This window comes from Somniosus microcephalus, chromosome 4, assembly GCF_052327205.1.
Source record: "Somniosus microcephalus isolate GS21.2 chromosome 4, FLI_Smic_1.0, whole genome shotgun sequence".
In the NCBI taxonomy this organism is placed as follows: domain Eukaryota; kingdom Metazoa; phylum Chordata; class Chondrichthyes; order Squaliformes; family Somniosidae; genus Somniosus; species Somniosus microcephalus.
The window spans coordinates 140,736,188-140,763,840 of record NC_140990.1 but is presented as its reverse complement, the minus strand read 5'-3'; positions in this window follow the sequence as shown (position 1 = coordinate 140,763,840).

Sequence of the window (27,653 nt, the reverse complement as noted above, 5' to 3'; positions counted from 1 at the left end):
AATATAAACAGAGATAGGGTCCAGTGTGATATTAACAGAGACTTGGTCTAGTGTAATATAAACAGAGACAGGGTCCAGTGTAATATAAACAGAGATAGGGTCGGGTGTAATATAAACAGAGACAGGGTCTATTTTAATATTAATAGAGACAGGGTCTAGTGTAATATAGACAGAGAAAGGGTCTAGTGTAATATAAACAGAAACAGGGTCTCGTGTAATATAAAGAGAGAGAGGGTCTAGTGTAATATGAACAGAAACAGGATCTAGTGCAATATAAACAGAGACAGGGCCTAGTGTAATATAAACAGAAAAAGGGTCTAGTTAATTATAAACAGAGACAGGGTCTAGTGTAATATAAACAGAAACAGGGTCTAGTGTAATATAAACAGAGACAGGGTCTAGTGTAATATAAACAGAGACAGGGTCTAGTGTAATATAAACAGCGACAGGGTCTAGTTAATTATAAACAGAGACAGGGTCTAGAGTGATATAAACAGAGATAGGTTCTAGTGTAATATAAACAGAGACAGTGTCTAGTGTAATATAGACAGAGACAGGGTCTCGTGCAATACAAACAGAGACAGGGTCAAGTGTAATATAAACAGAGACAGGGTCTAGAGTGATATAAACAGAGATAGGTTCTAGTGTAATATAAAGAGAGACAGGGTCGAGTGTAATATCGACAGAGACAGGGTCTATTGTAATATAAACAGAGACAGGGTCTAGTGTAATATATACAGAGACAGGGTCCAGTGTATTATAAACAGAGATAGGGTCCAGTGTAATATTAACAGAGACAGGGTTTAGTTTAATATAAACAGAGACTGGGTCTAGTGTAATATAAACAGAGACAGGGTCTAGTGTAATATAAACAGAGACAGGGTCTTGTTAATTAAAAACAGAGACAGGGACTAGAGTGATATAAACAGAGATAGGGTCTAGTGTAATATTAACAGAGACAGGGTCTAGTGTAATATAAACAGAGAAAGGGTCCGGTGTAACATAAAAAGAGACAGGGTCCAGTGTAATATAAACAGAGACAGGGTCTAGTGTAGTATAGACAGAAACAGGATCTGGTGCAATATAATACAGAGACAGGGTCTAGTGTAATATAAACAGAAACAGGGTCTAGTGTAATATAAACAGAGACAGGGTCTGGTTAATTATAAACAGAGACAGGGTCTAGAGTGATATAAACAGAGATAGGGTCTAGAGTAATATAAACAGAGATAGGGTCCAGTGTAATATTAACAGAGGCATGGTCTAGTGTAAAATAAACAGAGACAGGGTCTAGTGCAATATAAACAGAGACAGTGTCTAGTTAATTATAAACAGAGACAGGGTCTCGTGTAATATACACAGAGGTAGTGTCCAGTGTAATATAAAGAGAGATAGGGTCCAGTTTAATATAAACAGAGACAGGATCTCGTGCAATATAAACAGAAACAGGGACTAGTGTAATATAAACAGAGGCAGGGTCTAGTGTAATATAAACAGAGACAGGGTCTAGTGTAATATAAACAGAGACAGGGTCTAGTCTAATATAGACAGAGACAGGGTCTAGTGTAATATAAACAGAGACAGGGCCTAGTGTAATATATAAAGAAACAGGTTCTAGTGTAATATAAAGAGAGACAGGGTCTAGTGTAATATAAACAGAAACAGGATCTAGTGCAATATAAACAGAGACAGGGTCTAGTGTAATATAAACAGAAACAGGGTCTAGTGTAATATAAACAGAGACAGAGTCTAGTGTAATATAAATAGAGATAGGGTCTAGTGTAATATAAACAGAGATAGGGTCCAGTGTAATATAAACAGATACAGGGTCTGGTGTAATATAAACAGAGACATGGTCTAGTTTAATATAAAGAGAGACATGGTCTAGTGTATAATAAACAGAAACAGGATCGAGTGCAATATAAACAGAGCCAGGGTCTAGTGTAATATAAACAGAAACAGGGTCTAGTGTAATATAAACAGAGACAGGGTCTGGTGTAATATAAACAGAGACATGGTCTAGTTTAATATAAAGAGAGACATGGTCTAGTGTATAATAAACAGAAACAGGATCTAGTGCAATATAAACAGAGCCAGGGTCTAGTGTAATATAAACAGAAACAGGGTCTAGTGTAATATAAATAGAGATAGGGTCTAGTGTAATATAAACAGAGACGGGGTCTAGTGTAATATAAACTGAGACAGGGTCCAGTGTAATATTAACAGAGACAGGGTCTAGTTAATTATAAACAGAGACAGGGTCTATTGTAATATAAACAGAGACAGGATCTAGTGCAATATAAACAGAAACAGGGTCTAGTGTAATATAAACAGAAACAGGATCTAGTGCAATACAAACAGAGACAGGGTCTAGTGTAACATAAACAGAGACATGGTCTGGTGTCATATTAACAGAGACATGGTCTAGTGTAAAATAAACAGAGACAGGGTCAAGTGTAATATAAACAGAGACAGGGTCTCGAGTGATATAAACAGAGATAGGTTCTAGTGTGATATAAAGAGAGACAGGGTCCAATGTAATATAGACAGAGACAGGGTCTAGTGTTATATTAACAGAGACAGGGTCTAGTGTAATATATACAGAGACAGGGTCCAGTGTATTATAAACAGAGAGAGGGTCTAGTGAAATATAAACAGAGATAGGGTCCAGTGTAATATAAACAAAGAGGGTTTAGTGTAATATAAACAGAGACAGAGCCTAGTGTAATATAAACAAAGAGGGTTTAGTGTAATATAAACAGAGACAGTGTCTCGTGTAATATAAACAGAGACAGGGCCTAGTGTAATATAAACAGAGACGGGGTCGAGTGTAATATAAACATAAACAGGCTCTAGTGTAATATAAACAGAGACAGGGTCTAGTGTAATATAAACAGAAACAGGGTCACGTGTAATGTAAACAGAGACAGGGTCTAGTGTAATATAAACAGAGACAGGGTCTAGTGTAACATAAACAGAGACAGGGTCTAGTGTAATATTAACAGAGACAGGGTCTAGTGTAATATTAACAGAGACAGGGTCTAGTGTAATATAAACAGAGACAGGGCCCGGTGTAAAATTAACAGAGACAGGGTCTAGTGTAATATAAACAGAGACAGGATCTAGTGAAATATAAAGAGAGACAGGGTCTAGTGTAATATAAACAGAGACAGGGTCTAGTGTCATCTTAACAGAGACATGGTCTTGTGTAAAATAAACAGATACAGGGTCTAGCGCAATATAAACAGAGACAGGGACTAGTTAATTATAAAAAGAGACAGGGTCTAGTGTAATATAGACAGAGACAGGGTCTAGTGTAACATAAACAGAGACAGGGTCTAGTGTAATATAAACAGAGATAGGGTCCAGTGTAATATAGACAGAGACAGGGTCTCGTGTAATATAAACAGAGAAAGGGTCCAGTGTAATATTTACAGAGACAGGGTCTAGTGTAATATAATCAGAAACAGGATCTAGTGCAATATCAACAGAGAAATGGTCTAGTGTAATATAAACAGAGACAGGGTCTAGTGTAATGTAAACAGAGAAAGGGTCTAGTGTAATATAGACAGAGACAGGGGCTAGTGTAACATAAACAGAGACAGGTTCTAGTGCAATAACAACAGAGAAAGGGTCTAGTGTAATATAAACAGAGACATGGTCTAGTGTAAAATAAACAGAGACAGGGTCTAGTGTAATATAAACAGAGACAGGGTGTCGTTAATTATAAACAGAGAGAGTGTCTAGTGTAATATAAACAGAAACAGGGTCTAGTGCAATAACAATAGAGAAAGGGTCTAGTGTAATATAAACAGAGACATGGTCTAGTGTAAAATAAACAGAGACAGGGTCTAGTGTAATATAAACAGAGAAAGGGTCTAGTGTAATAAAAACAGAGACATGGTCTAGTGTAATATAAACAGAAACAGGGTCTAGTGTAATATAAACAGAGACAGTGTCTAGTGTAATATAACCAGAGACAGGGTCTAGTGTAATATAAAGAGAGACAGGGTCTAGTTAATTATAAACAGAGACATGGTCTAGAGTGATATAAACAGAGATAGGTTCCAGTGTAATATAAACAAAGACAGGGTCTAGTGTAATTTAGACAGAGACAGGGTCTCATGTAATATAAACAGAGACAGGGTCTAGTGTAATATAAACAGAGACAGGGTCCAGTGTATTATATACAGAGATAGGGTCCAGTGTAATATTAACAGAGACAGTCTAGTATAATATAAACAGAGACAGGGTCGAGTGTAATATAGACAGAGACAGGGCCCAGTGTAATATAAACAGAGAAAGGGTCTAGTGTAATATAAATAGGGACAGGGTCTAGATTGATATAAACAGAGATAGGGTCTAGTGTAATATAAACAGAGATAGGGTCCAGTGTGATATTAACAGAGACTGGGTCCAGTGTAATATAAACAGAGACAGGGTCCAGTGTAATATAAACAGAGATAGGGTCCGGTGTAATATAAACAGAGACAGGGTCTATTTTAATATAAATAGAGACAGGGTCCAGTGTAATATAGACAGAGAAAGGGTCTAGTGTAATATAAACAGAAACAGGGTCTAGTGTAATATAAAGAGAGAGAGGGTCTAGTGTAATATGAACAGAAACAGGATCTAGTGCAATATAAACAGAGACAGGGTCTAGTGTAATATAAACAGAAAAAGGGTCTAGTTAATTATAAACAGAGACAGTGTCTAGTGAAATATAAACAGAGATAGGGTCCAGTGTAATATAAACAGAGACAGGGTCTAGTGTAATATAAACAGAAACAGGGTCTAGTGTAATATAAACAGAGACAGGGTCTAGTGTAATATAAACAGAGACAGGGTCTAGTGTAATATAAACAGAGACAGTGTCTAGATAATTATAAACAGAGACAGGGTCTAGGGTGATATAAACAGAGATAGGTTCCAGTGTAATATAAACAGAGACAGTGTCTAGTGTAATATAGACAGAGACAGGGTCTCGTGTAATATAAACAGAGACAGGGTCTAGTGTAATATTAAAAGAGACAGGGTCTAGTGTAATATAAACAGAGACAGGGTCTAGTGTAATATAAACAGAGACAGGGCCGAGTGTAATATAAACAGAGACAGGGTCTAGTGTAATATAAACAGAGACAGGGTCTTGTTCATTATAAACAGAGACAGGGTCTAGATTGATATAAACAGAGATAGGTTCCAGTGTAATATAAACAGAGATCGGCTCCAGTGTGATATTAACAGAGACAGGGTCTAGTGTAATATAAAAAGAAACAATGTCTAGTGTAATATAAAGAGAGACAGGGTCTAGTGTAATATAAGCAGAAACAGGATCTAGTGCAATATAAACAGAGACAGGGTCTAGTGTAATATAAACAGAAACAGGGTCCAGTGTAATATAAACAGAGACAGTGTCTAGTTAATTGTAAACAGAGATAGGGTCCAGTGTAATATAAACAGAGGCAGGGTCTAGTGTAATATAAACAGAGACAGGGTCTAGTGTAATATAAACAGAGACAGGGTCTAGTGTAATATAAACAGAGACAGGGTCTTGTTAATTAAAAACAGAGACAGGGACTAGAGTGATATAAACAGATATAGGGTCTAGTGTAATATTAACAGAGACAGGGTATAGTGTAATGTAAACAGAGATAGGGTCCGGTGTAACACAAAAAGAGACAGGGTCCAGTGTAATATAAACAGAGACAGGGTCTAGTGTAGTATAGACAGAAACAGGATCTGGTGCAATATAATACAGAGACAGGGTCTAGTGTAATATAAACAGAAACAGGGTCTAGTGTAATATAAACAGAGACAGGGTCTGGTTAATTATAAACAGAGACAGGGTCTAGAGTGATATAAACAGAGATAGGGTCTAGAGTAATATAAACAGAGATAGGGTCCAGTGTAATATTAACAGAGGCATGGTCTAGTGTAAAATAAACAGAGACAGGGTCTAGTGCAATATAAACAGAGACAGTGTCTAGTTAATTATAAACAGAGACAGGGTCTAGTGTAATATACACAGAGGTAGTGTCCAGTGTAATATAAAGAGAGATAGGGTCCAGTTTAATATAAACAGAGACAGGATCTCTTGTAATATAAACAGAGACAGGGTCTAGTGTATTTTATAAAGAAACAGGGTCTAGTGTAATATAAAGAGAGACAGGGTCTAGTGTAATATAAGCAGAAACAGGGTCTAGTGTAATATAAACAGAGACAGGGTCTAGTGGAGTATAAACAGAGACAGAGTCTAGTGTAATATAAATAGAGATAGGGTCTAGTGTAATATAAACAGAGATAGGGTCCAGTGTAATATAAACAGATACAGGGTCCAGTGTAATATAAACAGAGACAGGGTCTAGTGTAATATAAACAGAAACAGGGTCTGGTGTAATATAAACAGAGACATGGTCTAGTTTAATATAAAGAGAGACATGGTCTAGTGTATAATAAACAGAGACAGGGTCTGGTGCAATATAAACAGAAACAGGGTTGAGTGTAATGTAAACAGAGACAGGGTCTAGTGTAATATACACAGAGACAGGGTCTAGTGTAACATAAACAGAGACAGCGTCTAGTGTAATATAAACAGAGACAGGGTCTAGTGTAATTTTGACAGAGACAGTGTCTGGTGTAATATAAACAGAGACCGGGTCTAGTGTATGATAAACAGAGACGGGGTCTAGTGTAATATAAACTGAGACAGGGTCCAGTGTAATATTAACAGAGACAGGGTCTAGTTAATTATAAACAGAGACAGGGTCCAGCGTAATATAAACAGAGACAGGATCTAGTGCAATATAAACAGAAACAGGGTCTAGTGTAATATAAACAGAAACAGGATCTAGTGCAATACAAACAGAGACAGGGTCTAGTGTAACATAAACAGAGACATGGTCTGGTGTCATATTAACAGAGACATGGTCTAGTGTAAAATAAACAGAGACAGGGTCAAGTGTAATATAAACAGAGACAGGGTCTAGAGTGATATAAACAGAGATAGGTTCTAGTGTAATATAAAGAGAGACAGGGTCTAGTGTAATATAGACAGAGACAGGGTCTAGTGTAATATAAACAGAGACAGGGTCTCGTGTAATATATACAGAGACAGGGTCCAGTGTATTATAAACAGAGATAGGGTCCAGTGTAATATTAACAGAGACAGGGTTTAGTGTAATATAAACAGAGACAGGGTCTAGTGTAATATAAACAGAGACAGGGTCTAGTGTAATATAAACAGAGACAGGGTCTTGTTAATTAAAAACAGAGACAGGGTCTAGAGTGATATAAACAGAGATAGTTCTAGTGTAATATTAACAGAGACAGGGTCTAGTGTAATATAAACAGAGATAGGGTCTGGTGTAACATAAAATGAGACAGGGTCCAGTGTAATATAAACAGAGACAGAGTCTAGTGTAGTATAGACAGAAACAGGATCTGGTGTAATATAAACAGAGACAGGGTCTAGTTAATTATAAACAGAGACAGGGTCTAGAGTGATATAAACAGAAACAGGGTCTAGTGTAATATAAACAGAAACAGGGTCTAGTGTAATATAAACAGAGACAGGGTCTAGTTAATTATAAACAGAGACAGGGTCGAGAGTGATATAAACAGAGATAGGGTCTAGAGTAATATAAACAGAGATAGGGTCCAGTGTAATATTAACAGAGGCATGGTCTAGTGTAAAATAAACAGAGACAGGGTCTCGTGTAATATAAACAGAGACAGGGTCTAGTGTAATATAAACAGAAACAGGGTCTAGTGTAATATAAAGAGAGACAGGGTCTAGTGTAATATAAACAGAGACAGGGTCTAGTGTATATAAACAGAGACAGGGTCCAGTGTAATATAAAAAGAGATAGGGTCCGGTGTAATATAAACAGAGACCGGGTCTAGTGTAATATAAAAAGAAACAGGGTCTAGTGTAATATATAGAGAGACAGGGTCTAGTGTAATATGAACAGAAACAGGATCTAGTGCAATATAAACAGAGACAGGGTCGAGTGTAATATAAACAGAGACAGGGTCTAGTTAATTATAAACAGAGATAGGGTCCAGTGTAATATAAACAGAGACAGTTTCTAGTGTAATATAAACAGAGACAGAGTCTAGTGTAATATAAATAGAGATAGGGTCTAGTGTAATATAAACAGAGATAGGGTCCAGTGTAATATAAACAGATACAGGGTCCATTGTAATATAAACAGAGACAGGGTCTAGTGTAATATAAACAGAGACAGGGTCTGGTGTAATATAAACAGTGACATGGTCTTGTTTAATATAAAGAGAGACATGGTCTAGTGTAAAATAAACAGAGACAGGGTCTGGTGTAATATAAGCAGAAACAGGGTCGAGTGTAATTTAAACAGAGACATGGTCTAGTGTAATATACACAGAGACAGGGTCTAGTGTAACATAACAGAGACAGCGTCTAGTGTAATATAAACAGAGACAGGGTCTAGTGTAATATAGACAGAGACAGGGTCCAGTGTAATATTAACAGAGACAGGGTCTAGTTAATTATAAACAGAGACAGGGTCTAGTGTAATATAAACAGAGACAGGATCTAGTGCAATATAAACAGAAACAGGGTCTAGTGTAATATAAGCAGAAACAGGATCTAGTGTAATACAAACAGAGACAGGGTCTAGTGTAACATAAACAGAGACATGCTCTGGTGTCATATTAACAGAGACAGGGTCTAGTGTAATATAAACAGATATAGGGTCCAGTGTAATATAGACAGAGACAGGGTCTCGTGTAATATAAACAGAGATAGTGTCCAGTGCAATATCAACAGAGAAAGGGTCTAGTGTAATATAAACAGAGACAGGGTCTAGTGTAATATAAACAGATACATGGTCTAGTGTAAAATAAACAGAGACACGGTCAAGTGTAAAATAAGTAGAGACAGGTTCTAGTTAATTATAAACAGAGACAGGGACTAGTGTAATATAAACAGAGATAGCATCCAGTGTAATATAAGCAGAGACAGGGTCTAGTGTAATATAAACAGAAACAGGGTCTAGTGTAATATAAATAGAGACAGGGTCTAGTGTAATATAAACAGAGACAGGGTCTAGTGTAATATAAACAGAGACAGGGTCTAGAGTGATATAAACAGAGATAGGCTCTAGTGTAATATAAACAGAGACAGGGTCTAGTGTAATATAGACAGAGACAGGGTCTAGTGTAATATAAACAGAGACAGGGTCTAGTGTAATATAAACAGAGACAGGGTCTAGAGTGATATAAACAGAGATAGGCTCTAGTGTAATATAAACAGAGACAGGGTCTCGTGTAATATAGACAGAGACAGGGTCTAGTGTAATATAAACAGAGACAGGGTCTAGTGTAATATAAACAGAGACAGGGTCCAGTGTATTATAAACAGAGATAGGGTCCAGTGTAATATTAACAGAGACAGGGTTTAGTGTAATATAAACAGAGACAGGCCTAGAAATTCAGTCTGGCCACTTTTGGGGCGGTAAAGTCGGGCGGTCGCTAAAGTTAGCGCCCGCCGGAAAGTGTAGGCCACTTCGCCGAAATTCAGTAGATTTGGCCAAGAGTTTGGGCGAGCGCTGAAACTGGCGTTGCACTGCTATCTTCAGGCGCTAAGCCGGCGATGCGGAGTGATAACGCCGAGGCCGGGCGCAGCGCAGGTGTGGTCATGTTTTGATTGACAGCGGACACCCTGATGCTGGCCAGCTCTTAAAGGGGGAAGGTTCGACTTTGACTGCTGCCTCGCCCTGCATAGTGGAGCCCTGCAGCTAGGCCTCAACACTGCTGGTGGACCCAAATAGCGCCTGAAGCCATGGAGAAGGCCCGTGAACGAGCGCAGCGCTTCTCCCAGCATGCTTTGAGGGTGCTGGTTAATGGTGTGGAAAAGAAAAGAGAGATCTTGTGCCCGGACAGCGGCAAGAAGGCTCCCAGGAGGCAGTACAGGAGAGCCTGGAAGAAAATCGCCCACAGGGTGTCATCCACCAGCGATGTCCCCAGGAGTGCGGACCAATGCCGCAAGAAGTACAACGACCTCACTCGGATGGTGAAGGTGAATACCCTTTCCAGTGTCCTCCTCATCCTTGCATGTGCACCTCACATTATGGGCAAAGGGACCTCAAAGGCCTAATGGGCAGCCCTCCACCCGCAGCTATGGCACTGGCATGATCATCAATAGCACTTTCTGCACTTAACACACTGGCCAAGCTATTCGACCATGGGAGGCAGTGCACACATCAACAGGGCACCACACTGGCCAAGCTATTCGACCATGGGAGGCAGTGCACACTGCAACAGGGCACCACACTGTACTTAGAGGCCGTCCTTTCTCTTGCAGGCCAAGCTGGCACGGAATTTGAGGAGCCAGTCTGCCACCGGGGGAGGCCGTCCCCAGTACCAGACGCTCAGTGAGCTGGAGGAGAGCATGGCTCGACTCATGCGTGGCCGGGTGACTGGCCCTGTTGCCATTGGAGATGCGGACCCTGCACTGGGACCCACTGGTAAGGACATGACCGGTTGGACCTCTCTCGTTGCCCTTGCGCTTCAGATCTACATCCTTTCCCACTGTCCGACCAATGCGCATAATGCCACCACTCATGCCTCCCTCGCTGACACCCTGTCCTCACTCTAAAGCTACTCTTGTGCCTTCCTGCTTTCAGCTGGTGAGGAGGAGGTGGTCCCTGAAGCTCAGAGTGCCAGGCCCTTGGAGGAGGAGGTGACGAGGACCAGGAGGAAGGCGGCACATCGGGGGAACCCTCATCCGCGCCAGGGGATGGCAATGGAGGGGAGAAGTCTGGCCTGGAGGAGAGCCAGGGGGAAGTGTTGCAGGGGGGTGTAGCTCCTGGTCCCAGTGGGGTCGAGGCACGCGGGAAGGGTCGGGCAGCACGGCGGCCTTCTCCCCAGAGGGGGGAAGTGTTGCAGGGGAGGGCAGTTCCTGGTCCCAGTGGGGTCGAGGCACGCGGGAAGGGTCGGACAGCACGGCGGCCTTCTCCCCAGAGGGGGGAAGTGTTGCAGGGGAGGGCAGTTCCTGGTCCCAGTGGGGTCGAGGCACGCGGGAAGGGTCGGCCAGCTCGGCGGCCTTCTCCCCAGAGGGAGAGTCCGCCCTCCAGTCCGGAGACGCTGCTCGCCCAGGAGGTGCACCTCCTTGATGAGATGTCCGCGGCAGCGGAGCGGCGCCACAATGAGTTCATGGGGGTTGTGGGACAGGTGCCTCAGGCCATTGAGTCCCTGGCTCATAGTGTGGTCGCTTTTGGGGAATCACAGGCCAGGGGAGTCGAGCAACTCGCGGCAGCAAACGACAGGGGTGTCCAGCAACTCGCGGCAGCGCAGGACAGGGGTGTCCAGCAACTCGCGGCAGTGCAGGACAGGGGTGTCCAGCAACTCGCGGCAGCGCAGGATGCGAGTCGCGAGTCCATGAGTGGTGCCGTCCAGACACTGGCAGATCTGATGCGGGCACATACCAGGGCAGTTCGGGCACTCACTTCTGCCACACTCGCTGTGGCGCAGAAGCATCGCCAGGGCACCCGCCGCCCTGCTGCAGCACAGCGGTCTGGCCTCCACCAGATTGCTGCGCTTGCTGCACTGCCAGGCCGGCCGAGTGCCAGTGTCTCTGGCGAACAGCGCGTGCCTGGCATCAGCCAGCTTGCCCCCATTGGTGCAGCCGACACTGCCACTCCCCCAGCCAAGGTGCGACGAGCTGCTGCTGAGACTGATGCTGGCCAGCCACAGCTGCAGCAGTCAGCAGCCGTCCCCTCCCGGTCCGGGCCTCGTCTAGGCCGACCCCCAAGGGCATCTGCCGTCACGCATTGTGGCCCTCATGAGCCTTCCCCCAGCCTTGCCACACCCACAGGGCCCAGGTTGAGGCAGAGCAGCAGGTCGGGCAGGGGCCGGAGAAGCCTGCATAAGGACTCGCCCTCTCGGCACACCCAGTAGAGTGTGGTGAGAGCAGTTTTTTTTATATGGGGGTGTTTGTTTTCTGGGGGGGGCTTATTTTGGTAAGGCCGAAGATGAAGGCATTTTTTGTTTTTATGGGGGTGTTTGTGTTGTGGAGGGGGGGGCTTTTTTTTGTAAGGCCGATGATGAAGGCCCATTGGATGGGCAAGTTTTGTTATTCCTCCCCAGGTTGTGGGAGTGACAGATGTTTCTGACTGTTTTTTGGGGGTCTCGTCTGTTTTTCAGTTTCATGTGGGAAGTGCCCTGAGTTTGTAAAATAAAGCTTTTTATTTATTCAGCATGTCCAGGTGTCATGTTTCAAGTGGTTGTTGCGTTAACCGGCTGAGGGCTTGCGGAGCAGCTGCATTCAGGTGCGTTCATTGCCACAGGCCATTCCCTGACAGGGGGCCTAGAAGTGTCGTTCAATAAGACGCCGGCGGACGGCCCTTGGACCTTGTGGCTCCCTCCTGGGCTGGTACTCCTCCTCCTCCTCCTCCTCCTCCTCATGGTCCTCCTGCTCGTCCTCCTGAGGTGGTGGTGCAACGTCAGGTGGCAGTGCCTGAGTCCTGCGGATAGCCAGGTTGTGCAGCATGCAGCACATGATGACGAACTGGGAGACTCTATCCGGCGAATGCTGTAGAGATCCGCCGGAATGATCCAGGCAGCGGAACCGTTGCTTCAGGACGCCAATCGTTTGCTCTATGATGTTTCTTGTGGCTTGATGGCTTTCGTTGTATGCCTCCCCCGCTGGGGTCCTGGGCGTGCGGAGCGGGGTCATGAGCCATGGACACAAAGGGTAGCCCTTGTCCCCAATAAGCCATCCCCTTGGTGGAGGCTGTGCCTCGAACATGTCAGCCACAGTAGTCTGGCGCAGGATAAATGCATCGTGGCTGCTTCCTGGAAAGCGGGCATTGACAGCTAGGATGCGCTGCCTGTGGTCACACACCAGCTGTACATTGAGGGAATGGTAGCCCTTCCGGTTGCGGTAATCATCGGCATTGTCGATAGGTGCCCGCATAGCCACATGCGTGCAGTCAATGGCGCCCTGCACCATGGGGAAGCCGGTGATCCTGCCAAATCCGACTGCACGCTGCTCCTGCCTCTCTAGGGTCATGGGGAAGGAGATGAATTGGTGTCTCCTCGCGAAAAGTGCATCGGTGACCTGCCGGATGCAGCGATGCGCGGCGAACTGGGAGATGTTCGCTATGTCCCCAGCAGCTGCTTGGAAGGAGCCGCTTGCATAAAAGTTCAGAGCCACCGTGACCTTCACTTCCACCGAGAGAGACGTCCTGCACATCAGCTGTGGACGCAGATCTCTGTGAAGCAGCTGGCAGATCTCTGCAACCACCTCCCTTCTGAAGCACAGCCTCTTAACACAATGCGCCGCAGTCATGGTGAGATAGGACACCTGCTGCCGGTATTGCCTGAGTGGGTAAGGCCTACGTTGCCGACGCCTGATGGCCCCTCTGCGTCTAGGCATGGCTGGCCCTCTCACACAGCGTCTGCGAGCCCTTCGCACATAATGCTGCAACTGAGGGTTGGAACCCCATACAGCCCCCATAATAAACTTGCAAACAGTGAAATCACAATGATTCAAATGTCAAAGCTCTGGCCAGAAGCCAAAAATACCTCTCCTATGTTGTCCCAAATCAGTAAGCTCTGTTCCTTTGTCTCTGTCCAGAAATCCAAAGCAGTAAAGTCATTGCAGCAAAATGGCTGGGCTTCATAGGTCAGTGTAAGTGCCCTTTAATTAGCGCTCCCCGAGGCCCACAGGGCCTCTGTTGCGTTCCACTTCACAGTTCTTAACAGCGCCACGCCCACATTGGGCGGGCGCCACTGAATTTCCGGTTTGGGGCGCACAAACAGTGTTGCACGACGAAATGACGTCATAAGCTGCGCGCGCAGCTGAGCGGGCGCAAACACTTTGCGCCAGCGCTAAATGTCTACTGAATTTGGGCGTAGGCGCAGATCGGTCTGCGGCCAGGCGCTAAGTGCCTAGCACTGGAAATCTACCCCTCTTATGGCGTTAAGGGCTGGCGAACGCAACTGAATTTCTAGGCCACAGGGTCTAGTGTAATATAAACAGAGACAGGGGCCTAGAAATTGGGTTTTGGCGCAGCGACGGCTTTAGCGCCGGAAGTTAGTGCCGGAGCTAAGTCGCGCTGGGCGGGCCAAAAATTCAGTACTTCTGCGCCCAAACGGCTGCCGGCGCTGCTGAAAGCTGTTAGCACCTGAAAACTGGCACTATGCGCTGAATTTCGGCGCTATTCCGGTGCTGCGGCGCCCGCTGCGGTGCGGCAGGTTCGGGAAGTGAAGGCCTCCTCCTTCCCTTAAAGAGGAGCTGCCTGCACCCGGCCGCGGCCCGCGATAATCTTTTTAAAAATGAGCCCGGCACCTCGGACAAGTGCCGGGCTTGCTTCTGTTCCGGGGGGGCGGGGGGGAAGTCCGGGGAGGGAGCTGCGGCCAGGCGGGCGGCGGGAAAGCGGCCGGCCGCCGCGGGGCCTTTAATGCGCCGGCGCAACGTTCTGTAAGGCACCTCTGCCAGAACGTTGCTTGCGGCTGCCACGGGCGAGGCGGCCGCAACTCAATTTCCGAGTTCGGGCGGGTTACCATGGCAACCGGGACGCTGCGCACACCGATGACGTCATCGGTGCCGGTGCAGCGCTACCGGCCCAACGCCGATTTAGGGCCCCTGTCAATTTCAAAACTGGCCATAACTTCGCCGCCAGGCCCTCTAGCGCCTCAAAAGCGGCGCTAAGGCCAGTGAATTTCTAGGCCAGGGTCTAGTGTAATATAAACAGAGACAGGGTCTTGTTAATTATAAACAGAGACAGGGTCTAGAGTGATATAAACAGAGATAGGGTCGAGTGTAATATAAACAGAGATAGTGTCCAGTGTAATATTAACAGAGACAGGGTCTAGTGTAATATAAACAGAGATAGGGTCCGGTGTAACATAAAAAGAGACAGGGTCCTGTGTAATATAAACAGAGACAGGGTCTAGTGTAGTATAGACAGAAACAGGATCTAGTGCAATATAAACAGAGACAGGGTCTAGTGTAATAAAAACAGAAACAGGGTCTAGTGTAATATAAACAGAGACAGGGTCTAGTTAATTATAAACAGAGACAGGGTCTAGAGTGATATAAACAGAGATAGGGTCTAGAGTAATATAAACAGAGATAGGGTCCAGTGTAATATGAACAGAGACATGGTCTCGTGTAAAAATAAACAGAGACAGGGTCTTGTGTAATATTAACAGAGACATGGTCTAGTGTAAAATAAACAGAGACATGGTCTAGTGCAATATAAACAGAGACAGTGTCTAGTTAATTATAAACAGAGACAGGGTCTAGTGTAATATACACAGAGGTAGTGTCCAGTGTAATATAAACAGAGATAGGGTCCAGTTTAATATAAACAGAGACAGGGTCTCGTGTAATATAAACAGAAACAGGGTCTAGTGTAACATAAACAGAGACAGGGTCTAGTGTAATATAAACAGAGACAGGGTCTAGTGTAATATAAACAGAGACAGGGTCTAGTCTAATATAGACAGAGACAGGGTCGAGTGTAATATAAACAGGGACAAGGTCCAGTGTATTATAAACAGAGATAGGGTCCAGCGTAATATTAACAGAGACAGGGTCTAGTGTAATATAAACAGAGACAGGGTCTAGTGTAATATAGACAGAGACAGGGTCCAGTGTATTATAAACAAAGGTAGGGTCCAGTGTAATATTAACAGAGGCAGGGTCTAGTGTAATATAAACAGAGACAGGGTCTAGTGTAATATAGACAGAGACAGGGTCTAATGTAATATAAATGGAGACAGGGTCTAGTGTAATATAAACAGAGACAGGGTCTTGTTAATTATAAACAGAGACAGGGTCTAGAGTGATACAAACAGAGATAGTGTCTAGTGTAATATAAACAGAGATAGGGTCCAGTGTAATATTAACAGAGACATGGTCTAGTGTAAAATAAACAGAGACAGGGTCCAGTGTAATATGAACAAGGACATGGTCTCGTGTAAAAATAAACAGAGACAGGGTCTAGTGTAATATTAACAGAGACATGGTCTAGTGTAAGATAAACAGAGACAGGGTCTAGTGTAATATAAACAGAGACAGGGTCTAGTGTAATATAAACAGAGACAGGATCCAGTGTAATATAAACAGAGACAGGATCCAGTGTAATATAAACAGAGGCAGGGTCTAGTGTAATATAAACAGAGACAGGGTCTAGTGTAATATAAACAGAGTCTGGGTCTAGCCTAATGTAAAGAGAGACAGGGTCTAGTGTAATATATGTAAGAAGTCACACAACACCAGGTTATAGTCCAACAGCTTTATTTGAAATCACAAGCTTTCGGAGCGCTGCTCCTTCTTCAGGTGAAGTGGAGAAATGCATAAAGACACAGCTTATATAGACAGAGAATCATGTCAGATGTTTACAGGTAACCTTTCCAACTGCCATTTACCACACCTCGGCAGAGAGATAATCACAGCAGTCAAAGGTGTGAATGGTGTCCAAACAGGTCAGTCAGGGAAACATTACATCAAAGAACAATGAGGTGGGGTCACAAGGGGTCAAATATTGCAGATGCTGGGGTCTGTATGAAAAACAAAAAAACAGACAAAAAACATTTTTTTTGGCTGGAAATCACAGCAGGTCCGGCCGCATCTGTGTAATATAAACAGAGACAGGGTCTAGTGTAATATCAACAGAGACAGGGTCTAGTGTAATATAGACAGAGACAGGGTCTAGTGTAAGATAAACAGAGACAGGGTCTAGTGTAATATAAACAGAGACAGGGTCTAGTGTAATATAGACAGAGACAGGGTCTAGTGTAATATAAACAGAGACAGGGTCTAGTCTAATATAGACAGAGACAGGGTCCAGTGTATTATAAACAAAGGTAGGGTCCAGTGTAATATTAACAGAGGCAGGGTCTAGTGTAATATAAACAGAGACAGGGTCTAGTGTAATATAGACAGAGACAGGGTCTAATGTAATATAAATGGAGACAGGGTCTAGTGTAATATAAACAGAGACAGGGTCTTGTTAATTATAAACAGAGACAGGGTCTAGAGTGATACAAACAGAGATAGTGTCTAGTGTAATATAAACAGAGATAGGGTCCAGTGTAATATTAACAGAGACATGGTCTAGTGTAAAATAAACAGAGACAGGGTCCAGTGTAATATGAACAAGGACATGGTCTCGTGTAAAAATAAACAGAGACAGGGTCTAGTGTAATATTAACAGAGACATGGTCTAGTGTAAGATAAACAGAGACAGGGTCTAGTGTAATATAAACAGAGACAGGGTCTAGTGTAATATAAACAGAGACAGGATCCAGTGTAATATAAACAGAGACAGGATCCAGTGTAATATAAACAGAGGCAGGGTCTAGTGTAATATAAACAGAGACAGGGTCTAGTGTAATATAAACAGAGTCTGGGTCTAGCCTAATGTAAAGAGAGACAGGGTCTAGTGTAATATATGTAAGAAGTCACACAACACCAGGTTATAGTCCAACAGCTTTATTTGAAATCACAAGCTTTCGGAGCGCTGCTCCTTCTTCAGGTGAAGTGGAGAAATGCATAAAGACACAGCTTATATAGACAGAGAATCATGTCAGATGTTTACAGGTAACCTTTCCAACTGCCATTTACCACACCTCGGCAGAGAGATAATCACAGCAGTCAAAGGTGTGAATGGTGTCCAAACAGGTCAGTCAGGGAAACATTACATCAAAGAACAATGAGGTGGGGTCACAAGGGGTCAAATATTGCAGATGCTGGGGTCTGTATGAAAAACAAAAAAACAGACAAAAAACATTTTTTTGGCTGGAAATCACAGCAGGTCCGGCCGCATCTGTGTAATATAAACAGAGACAGGGTCTAGTGTAATATCAACAGAGACAGGGTCTAGTGTAATATAGACAGAGACAGGGTCTAGTGTAAGATAAACAGAGACAGGGTCTAGTGTAATATAAACAGAGACAGGGTCTAGTGTAATATAGACAGAGACAGGGTCTAGTGTAATATAAACAGAGACAGGGTCTAGTGTAATATAAATAGAGACAGGGTCTAGTGTAATATAAACAGAGACAGGTCTAGTGTATGATAAACAGAGACAGGGTCTAGTGTAATATAAACAGAGACATGGGCCGAGAAATTCAGTATAGCCACTTTTGGGGCGGTAAAGTCGGGCGGCCGCTAAAGTTAGCGCCCGCCGGAAACTGCAGGTCACTTCGCCAAAATTCAGTAGGTCTGGCCAAGAGTTTGGGCGAGCGCTGAAACTGGCGTTGCACTCCTATCTTCAGGCGCTAAGCCGGCGGTGCGGACTGATAACGCCAAGGCCGGGCGCAGCGCAGGTGCGGTCATGTTTTGATTGACAGCAGACACCCTGACGCCGGCCAGCTCTTAAAGGGGGAAGGGTCGACTTTGTCTGCAGCCACGCCCTGGATAGTGGAGCCCTGCAGCGAGGCCTGAACACTGCTGGTGGACCCAAATAGCGCCTGAAGCCATGGAGAAGGCCCGTGAACGAGCGCAGCACTTCTCCCAGCATGCTTTGAGGGTGCTGGTTAGGGGGTTGGAAAGATACAAAGAGATCTTGTGCCCGGACAGTGGCAAGAAGGCTCCCAGGAGGCAGTACAGGAGAGCCTGGAGGAAAATCGCCCACAGGGTGTCAGTCAACAGCGATGTCCCCAGGACTGGAGACCAATGCCACAAGAAGTACAACGACCTCACTCGGATGGTCAAGGTGAGTACCCTTTCCAGTGTCCTCCTCATCCTTGCATGTGCACCTCACATTATGGGCAAAGGGACCTCAAAGGCCTAATGGCCAGCCCTCCTCCCGCAGCTATGGCACTGGCATGATCCTCAATAGCACTTTCTGCACTTAACACACAGGCCAAGCTATTCGACCATGGGAGGCAGTGCACACAACAACAGGGCACCACACTAGCCAAGCTATTCCACCATGGGAGGCAGTGCAAACAACAACAGGCCACCACACTGGCCAAGCTATTCCACCATGGGAGGCAGTGCACACAACAACAGGCCACCACAATGTACTTAGAGGCCGTCCTTTCTCTTGCAGGCCAAGATGGCCCTGAATTTGAAGAGCCAGAATGTCACTGGGGGAGGCCGTGCCCAGTTCCAGGAGCTCAGTGAGCTGGAGGAGAGCGTGGCTCGACTCATGCATGGCCGGGTGGTTGGCCCTGTTGCCATTGGAGATGCCGACCCTGTGCTGTGACCCAATGGTAAGGACATGACCGTTTGGACCTCTCTCATTCCCCTAGCGCATCAGATCTACATCCTTTGCCACTGTCCGACCAATGCGCTGAATGCCACCACTCATGCCTCCCTCGCTGACGCCCTGTCCTCACTGTAAAGCTACTCTTGTGCCTTCCTGCTTTCAGCTGGTGAGGAGGAGGTCCCTGAAGCAGAGAGTGCCAGACCCTCGGAAGAGGAGCACGACGAGGACCAACAGGAAGGCGGCACATCGGGGGAAGCATCATCTGCGCCAGGGGATGGCAATGGAGGGGACACGTCTTGCCTGGAGGAGAGCCAGGGAGAAGTGTTGCAGGGGGGTGTAGTTCCTGGGCCCAGTGCCGTCCAGGCACACGGGAAGGGTCGGGCAGAACGGCGGCCTTCTCCCCAGAGGGGGGAAGTGTTGCAGGGGAGGGCAGTTGCTGGGCCCAGTGGCGTCCAGGCACGCGGGAAGGGTCGGCCAGCTCGGCGGCCTTCTCCCCAGAGGGAGAGTCCGGCCTCCAGTCCGGAGACGGACTTCGCCCAGGAGGTGCACCTCCTTGATCAAATGTCGGCGGATTCGGAGCGGCGCCACAAGGAGTTCATGGGGGTTGTGGGACAGTTGCCTCAGGCCATTGAGTCCCTGGCTCATAGTGTGGCCGCTTTCGGGGAATCACAGGCCAGGGGTGTTGAGCAACTCGTGGCAGCACACGCCAGGGGTGTTGACCAACTCGCGGCAGCACAGGACAGGGTTGTTGAGCAACTCGCGGCAGCACAGGACAGGGGTGTCCACCAACTCGCGGCAGCGCAGGACAGGGGTGTCCACCAACTCGCGGCAGCGCAGGACGCGAGTCGCGAGTTCATGAGTGGTGCCGTGCAGACACTCACTGATCTGATGCGGGCACAGACCAGGGCAGTTTGGGCACTCACTTCTGCCACACTCGCTGTGTCGCGGAAGCATCGCCAGGGCACCCGCCGCCCTGCTGCAGCACAGCGGTTTGGCCTCCACCAGATTGCTGCGCTTGCTGCACTGCCAGCCTGGCCGAGTGCCAGTGTCTCTGGCGAACAGCGAGCGCGTGCCATCAGCCAGCTTGCCCCCATTGCTGCAGCCACCACTGCAACTCCCCCAGCCAAGGTGCGATGAGCTGCTGCAGAGACTGATGCTGCGCAGCCACAGCTGCAGCAGTCAGCAGCCGGCCCCTCCAGGGCCAGACCTCGTCTAGGCCGACCCCCAAGGGCATCTGCCGTCATGAATTCTGCCCCTCAGGAGCCTTCCCCCAGCCTTGCAACACCCACAGGGCCCAGGTTGAGGCGGAGCAACAGGTCGGGCAGGGGCCGCACAAGGCTGCACAAGGACTCGCCCTCTCGGCACACCCAGTAGAGTATGGTGGCAACGGTGTTTTTTATATGGGGGTGTTTGTGTTGTGGGGGGGCCTTCTTTTGGTAAGGCCGAGGATGAAGGCCAATGGTTTTTTATATGGGGGTGTTTGTGTTCTGTTGTGGGGGGGCTTCTTTTGGTAAGGCCGAGGATGAAGGCCAATTGGATGGGCAAGTTTTGTTATTCCTCCCCAGGTTGTGGGAGTGACATATTCTTTTCACAGTTTTTTGGGGGGTGTTGTCTGTTTTTCTGTTTCATGTGGGAAGGGCCCTGAGTTTGTTAAATAAAGCTTTTTATTTATTCAGCTTGTCCAGGTCTCATGTTTCCAGTGGTTGTTGCGTTAAGCGGCTGAGGGCTTGCAGAGCAGCTGCATTCAGGTGCGTTCATTGCCACAAGCCATTCCCTGACAGGGGGCCTAGAAGTGTTGTTCAATAAGCCACCGGCGGATGGCCCTTGGACCTTGTGGCTCCCTCCTGGCCTGGTATTCCTCCTCCTCCTCCTCATGGTCCTCCTGCGCGTCCTCCTGAGGTGGTGGTGCTACGTCAGGTGGCAGTGCCTGAGTCCTGCGGATAGCCAGGTTGTGCAGCATACAGCAAACGACGACGAACTGGGAGACTCTATCCGGCGAATACTGTAGAGATCCGCCGGAGCGATCCAGGCAGTGGAACCGTTGCTTGAGGACGCCAATTGTTTGCTCTATGATGTTCCTTGTGGCTTGTTGGCTTTCGTTGTATGCCTCCTCCGCAGGGGACCTGGGCACGCAGAGCGGGGTCATGAGCCATGTACACAAAGGGTAGCCCTTGTTCCCAATAAGCCATCCCCTTGGTGGAGGCTGTGCCTCGAACATGTCAGCCACAGTAGTCTGGTGCAGGATAAATGCATCGTGGCTGCTTCCTGGAAAGCAGGCATTGACAGCTAGGATGCGCTGCCTGTGGTCACACACCAGCTGTACATTGAGGGAATGGTAGCCCTTCCGGTTGCGGTAATCCTCAGCATTGTTGATAGGTGCCCGCATAGCCACATGCGTGCAGTCAATGGTGCCCTGCACCATGGGGAAGTCCGCGATCCTGCCAAATCCGACTGCACGCTGCTCCTGCCTCTCTAGGGTCATGGGGAAGGAGATGAATTAGTGTCTCCTCGCGAAAAGTGCATCGGTGACCTGCCGGATGCAGCGATGCGCGGCGAACTGGGAGATGTTCGCTATGTCCCCAGCAGCGGCTTGGAAGGAGCCGCTTGCATAAAAGTTCAGAGCCACCGTGACCTTCACTTCCACCGAGAGAGACGTCCTGCACATCAGCTGCGGACGCAGATCTCGGTGAAGCAGCTGGCAGATCTCTGCAACCACCTCCCTTCTGAAGCGCAGCCTTTTAACACACTGCGCGGCAGTCATGGAGAGATAGGAGAGCTGCTGCCGGTATTCCCTGAGTGGGTAAGGCCTACGTTCCCGACGACTGATGGCCCCTCTGCGTCTAGGCATGACTGGCCCTCTCACACAGCGTCTGCGAGCCCTTCGCACATAATGCTGCAACTGAGGGTTGCCACCCCATACAGTCCCCATAATAAACTTGCAAAAAGTGAAATCACAATGAATCAAATTTCCAAGCTCTGGCCAGAAGCCAAAAATACCTCTCCTATGTTGTCCCAAATCAGTAAGGTCTGTTCCTTGGTCTCTGTCCATAAATCCAAAGCACTAAAGTCATTGCAGCAAAATGGCTGGGCTTTATAGGTCAGTGTAAGTGCCCTTTAATTAGCGCTCCCCGAGGCCCGCATGGCCTCTGTTGTGTTCCACTTCACAGTTCTTAACAGCGCCACGCCCACATTGGGCGGGCGCCACTGAATTTCCGGTTTGGGGCGCACAAACAGCGTTGCACGATGAAATGACGTCATAAATGGGCCAAACTAATTCATAAAAAATGTGAGCATAAAAAAAGCCTGAGGGTTTTATACCTTAATGCGAGAAGCATCAGGAACAAGGTAGATGAATTAGCTGTGGAAATAGAGGTTAATAATTATGACCTAATTGGGATTACGGAAACATGGTTGCAGGGTGAGCAGGGCTGGGAGCTTAACATACAGGGGTATTCAGTATTTAGGAAGGATCGACAAAAAAGAAAGGGAGGAGGGGTAGCATTGCTAGTAAAAGAGGGGATAAATGCAATTGAAAGGAAGGATATTAACTCAGTTAATACAGAATCTATATGGGTGGAGCTAAGAAATAGCGAGGGGCGAAAAACATTAATAGGAGTGGTATATAGGCCTCCAAATAGTAAAATAGAGGTTAGGGAGGGCATCACGAGGGAAATTAGAGAAGCGTGCAATAAGAGCACAGCTGTCATCATAGGTGACTTTAACTTACATATAGATTGGACTAGCCTAATCAGTAAAAATAATGAGGAGGAGGAATTCCTTGAGTGTTTGAGGGATGGTTATCTGGATCAATATGTCGAGGAACCAACTCGGGAACAGGCTATATTGGACTGGGTACTGTGCAATGAGAAGGGACTAATCAGTAATCTTGTTGTACGGGGACCCTTGGGTCAGAGCGATCATAACATGATCGATTTCTCACTCGAAATGGAGAGCGAAGAAATTGACTCAGAGACTAAGGTCCTGAATTTAAACAAGGGGAATTATGATGCCATGAGACGGGAACTGAGTAGGTCTGATTGGACAACGTTCCTGGGAGGACTGGAGGTAGATAAACAATGGCAAACATTTAAAGATAGAATGACAAAATTGCAAAAATTGTTTATACCAATCTGGCATAAAAGGAAATCTAAAAAGGTGACTCAACCGTGGATAACAGGGGAAATTAGAGACAGCATAAAATCCAAAGATAGGGCGTATAAAATAGCCAAAAAAAGCGCCAGAGCGGAAGATTGGGAACAGTTTAAGATAGAGCAAAGGAGGGCAAAGGGCATAATCAAGAGGGGCAAAATAGCTTACGAAAACAAGCTGGCGGAAAATATAAAAACTAACTCCAAAAGCTTTTATAAGTATATCAAAAGGAAAAGACTGGTGAAAACCAAAGTTGGTCCATTGCAGTCAGATACGGGGGAATATATAATGGGAAATAAGGAAATGGCAGATCAACTAAATGCATACTTTGGGTCAGTCTTTACGAAGGAAGACACAAAAAACCTCCCTGGGATATCGGGAAAAATAGGGACATTGGCAAAGGAGGAACTGACGCAAATCAATATCTCTAAGGATATGGTGTTAAGGAAGCTAAAGGGATTGAAGGTGGACAAATCCCCAGGGCCTGATAACATGCATCCTAGGGTACTGAAGGAGGTGGCCCTAGAGATAGCGGATGCACTAAGGATGATTTTTCAGAATTCATTAGACTCGGGAACAGTGCCGATGGATTGGAGGGTAGCTAACGTTACCCCACTATTCAAAAAGGGGGGTAGGGAAAAAGCAGGTAATTACAGACCTGTAAGCCTTACATCAGTTGTGGGCAAAATGCTGGAGTCCATCATTAAGGATGAAATAGCGGAGCACTTAGCAAATGGGGACAGGATAGGACAGAGTCAACATGGATTTACAAAGGGTAAATCGTGCTTGACTAATCTATTGGAATTTTTTGAGGGAGTAACTGGTAGAATAGATGGGGGAGAGCCAGTAGATGTGGTGTACCTGGACTTCCAAAAGGCCTTCGATAAGGTCCCACATAAAAGATTAGCATGGAAAATTGAGGCTCATGGGATAAAGGGGAAAGTTTTGGCGTGGATAGGGAACTGGCTGTCAGATAGAAAACAGAGAGTTGGAATAAACGGCTCATTTTCTGAATGGCAGGCAGTAACAAGTGGGGTACCACAGGGATCTGTCCTGGGCCCCCAGCTGTTCACAATTTACATTAATGACCTGGATCAGGGAGTCGGATGCAGCATTTCCAAATTTGCAGACGACACTAAACTAGGAGGGGGGGTGGGCTCAGAGGAAGAGACCAGGAAGCTCCAGAGCGATTTGGACAGACTGGGCGATTGGGCGGATAAATGGCAGATGCACTATAATGTGGACAAGTGCGAAGTTATCCACCTTGGGTGCAGGAACGGGAGGGCAAATTATTATTTAAATGGCAATAGATTGGGAGAGGGGGAAGTACAGAGAGACCTGGGTGTTCTTGTACACCAGTCACTGAAGGCGAGCATGCAGGTGCAACAGGCGGTCAAGAAGGCAAACGGTATGCTGGCCTTCATAGCAAAAGGGTTAGAATACAGGAACAGGGATACCTTGCTGCAGCTGTACAGGGCACTGGTGAGACCACACCTCGAGTACTGTGTACAGTTTTGGTCGCCTCATCTGAGGAAGGATGTTCTTGCCATGGAGGGGGTGCAGCGGCGATTCACCAGGCTGATACCAGGAATGGCGGGAATGACCTATGAGGAGAGACTATGTAGTTTAGGGATGTACACACTGGAGTTTAGAAGATTGAGAGGGGACCTCATAGAAGTGTATAAAATTCTGACAGGTCTAGACAGACTGGATGCAGAAGGAATGTTTCCCTTGGCGGGTGAGAACAGAACTAGAGGACATAATTTAAGGATAAGGGCTAAACCATTTAGGACAGAGATGAGGGGGAATTTCTTCACTCAGAGAGTGGTGAACCTGTGGAACTCATTGCCACAGAGGGCAGTGTACGCCAGCTCATTAAATATATTTAAGAGGGAATTAGATATATTTCTACGGGCAAAAGGGGTTAAGGGTTACGGAGAGAAGGCGGGGACGGGATACTGAATTAAAGGATCAGCCATGATCTCATCGAATGGCGGAGCAGGCACGAAGGGCCGAATGGCCTACTCCTGCTCCTATCTTCTATGTATCTATGTATAAGCTGCGCGCACAGCTGAGCGGGCGCAAACACATTGCGCCGGCGCTAAATGACAACTGAAGTTGGGCGTAGGTGCAGTTCGTTCTGCGCCCGGGCGCTAAGTGCCTAGCGCTGGAAATCTACCCCTCTTATGGCGTTAACGGCTGGCGAACGCAACTGAATTTCTAGGCCAGGGTCTAGTGTAATATAAACAGAGACAGGGTCTAGTGTAATATAAACAGAGACATGGTCCAGTGTAATATAAACAGAGACAGAGTCTAGTGTATTATAAACAGAGATAGGGTCTAGTGTAACATAAACAGAGACAGGATCTAATCTAATATAAACAGAGACAGGGTCCAGTGGAATGTAAACAGAGATAGGATTTGGTGTAATTTAAACAGATATAGGGTCTAGTGTAATATAAACAGAGACAGAGTCTAGTGTAATATAAACAGAGTTAGGGGCTAGTGTAATATAGACAGAGACAGGGTCTAGTGTAATATAAATAGAGACAGGGTCGAGTGTAATATAAACAGAGAGAGGGTCTAGTGTAATATAAACAGAGAGGGGGTCTACTGTAATATAAACAGAGACAGGGTCTAGTGTAATATAAACAGAGACAGTGACTAGTGTAATATAAACAGACAGTGTCTATTGTAATATAAACAGTGACAGTGTCTAGTGTAATATAAACAGAAACAGGGTCTAGTGTAATATAAACAGAGATAGGGTACCTAGTGTAATATAATCAGAGACAGTGTCTAGTGTAATATAAACAGTCACAGGGTCTAGTGTAATATAAACAGAGACAGGGTCTGGTGTAATATAAACAGAGACAGGGTCTAGTGTAATATAAACAGAGACAGGATCTAGTGTAATAGAAACAGAGACAGGCTCTAGTGTAATATAAACAGAGACAGGGTCTAGTGTAATAAAAACAGAGACAGTGTCTAGTGTAATATAAACAGACACAGGTTCTAGTGTAATATAAACAGAGACAGGGGCTAGTGTAATATAAACAGGGACAGGGTATAGTGTAATATATTCAGAGACAGTGTCTAGTTAATTATAAACAGAGACAGGGTCTAGAGTGATATAAACAGAGATAGGTTCTGGTGCAATATAAAGAGAGATAGGGCCCAGTGTAATATTAACAGAGACAGGGTCTAGTGTAATATAAACAGAGACAGGATCTAGTGCAATATAAACAGAGACAGGGTCTAGTGTAATAAAAACAGAGACATGGTCTAGTGTAATATAAACAGAGACATGGTCTAGTGTAAAATAAACAGAGACAGGGCCTAGTGTAATACAAACAGAGGCATGGTGTAGGGTAAAATAAACAGAGACAGGGTCTGGTGTAATATAAACAGAGACATGGTCCAGTGTAAAGTAAACAGAGACAGGGCCTAGTGTAATTTAAACAGAGACATGGTCTAGTGTAAAATAAACAGAGACAGGGCCTAGTGTAATACAAACAGAGGCATGGTGTAGGGTAAAATAAACAGAGACAGGGTCTAGTGCAATATAAACAGAGACATGGTCTAGTGTAAAATAAACAGAGACAGGGTCTGGTGTAATATAAACAGAGACATGGTCCAGTGTAAAGTAAACTGAGACAGGGTCTAGAGTAATATAAACAGGGACAGGGTCTAGTGTAATATAAACAGAGACATGGTCTAGTATAATATAAACTGAGACATGGTCTAGTGTAAATTACACAGAGACAGGGTCTATTGTAATATAAAGAGAGACAGAGTCGAGTGTAATATAAACAGAGACAGAGTCGAGTGTAATATAAACAGAGACAGGGTCTGGTGTAATGTAAACAGGCACAGGGTCTAGTGTAACATAAACAGAGACAGGGGCTAGTATAATATAAACAGAGACAGGGTCTAGTGTATTATAAACAGAGACAGGTTCTAGAGTGTTATAAACAGAGATAGGTTCTAGTGTAATATAAAGAGAGATAGGGTCCAGTGTGATATTAACAGAGACAGGGTCTAGTGTAATATAAACAGAGACAGGATCTAGTGCAATATCAACAGAGACAGGGTCTAGTGTAATATAATCAGAGACATGTTCTAGTGTAATATAAACAGAGACAGGGTCTAGTGTAATACAAACAGAGGCATGGTGTAGGGAAAATAAACAGAGACAGTGTCTAGTGTAATATAAACAGAGACAGGGTCTAGTGTAAAATTAACAGAGACAGGGTCTAGTGTAATATAAACAGAGACATGGTCCAGTGTAAAATA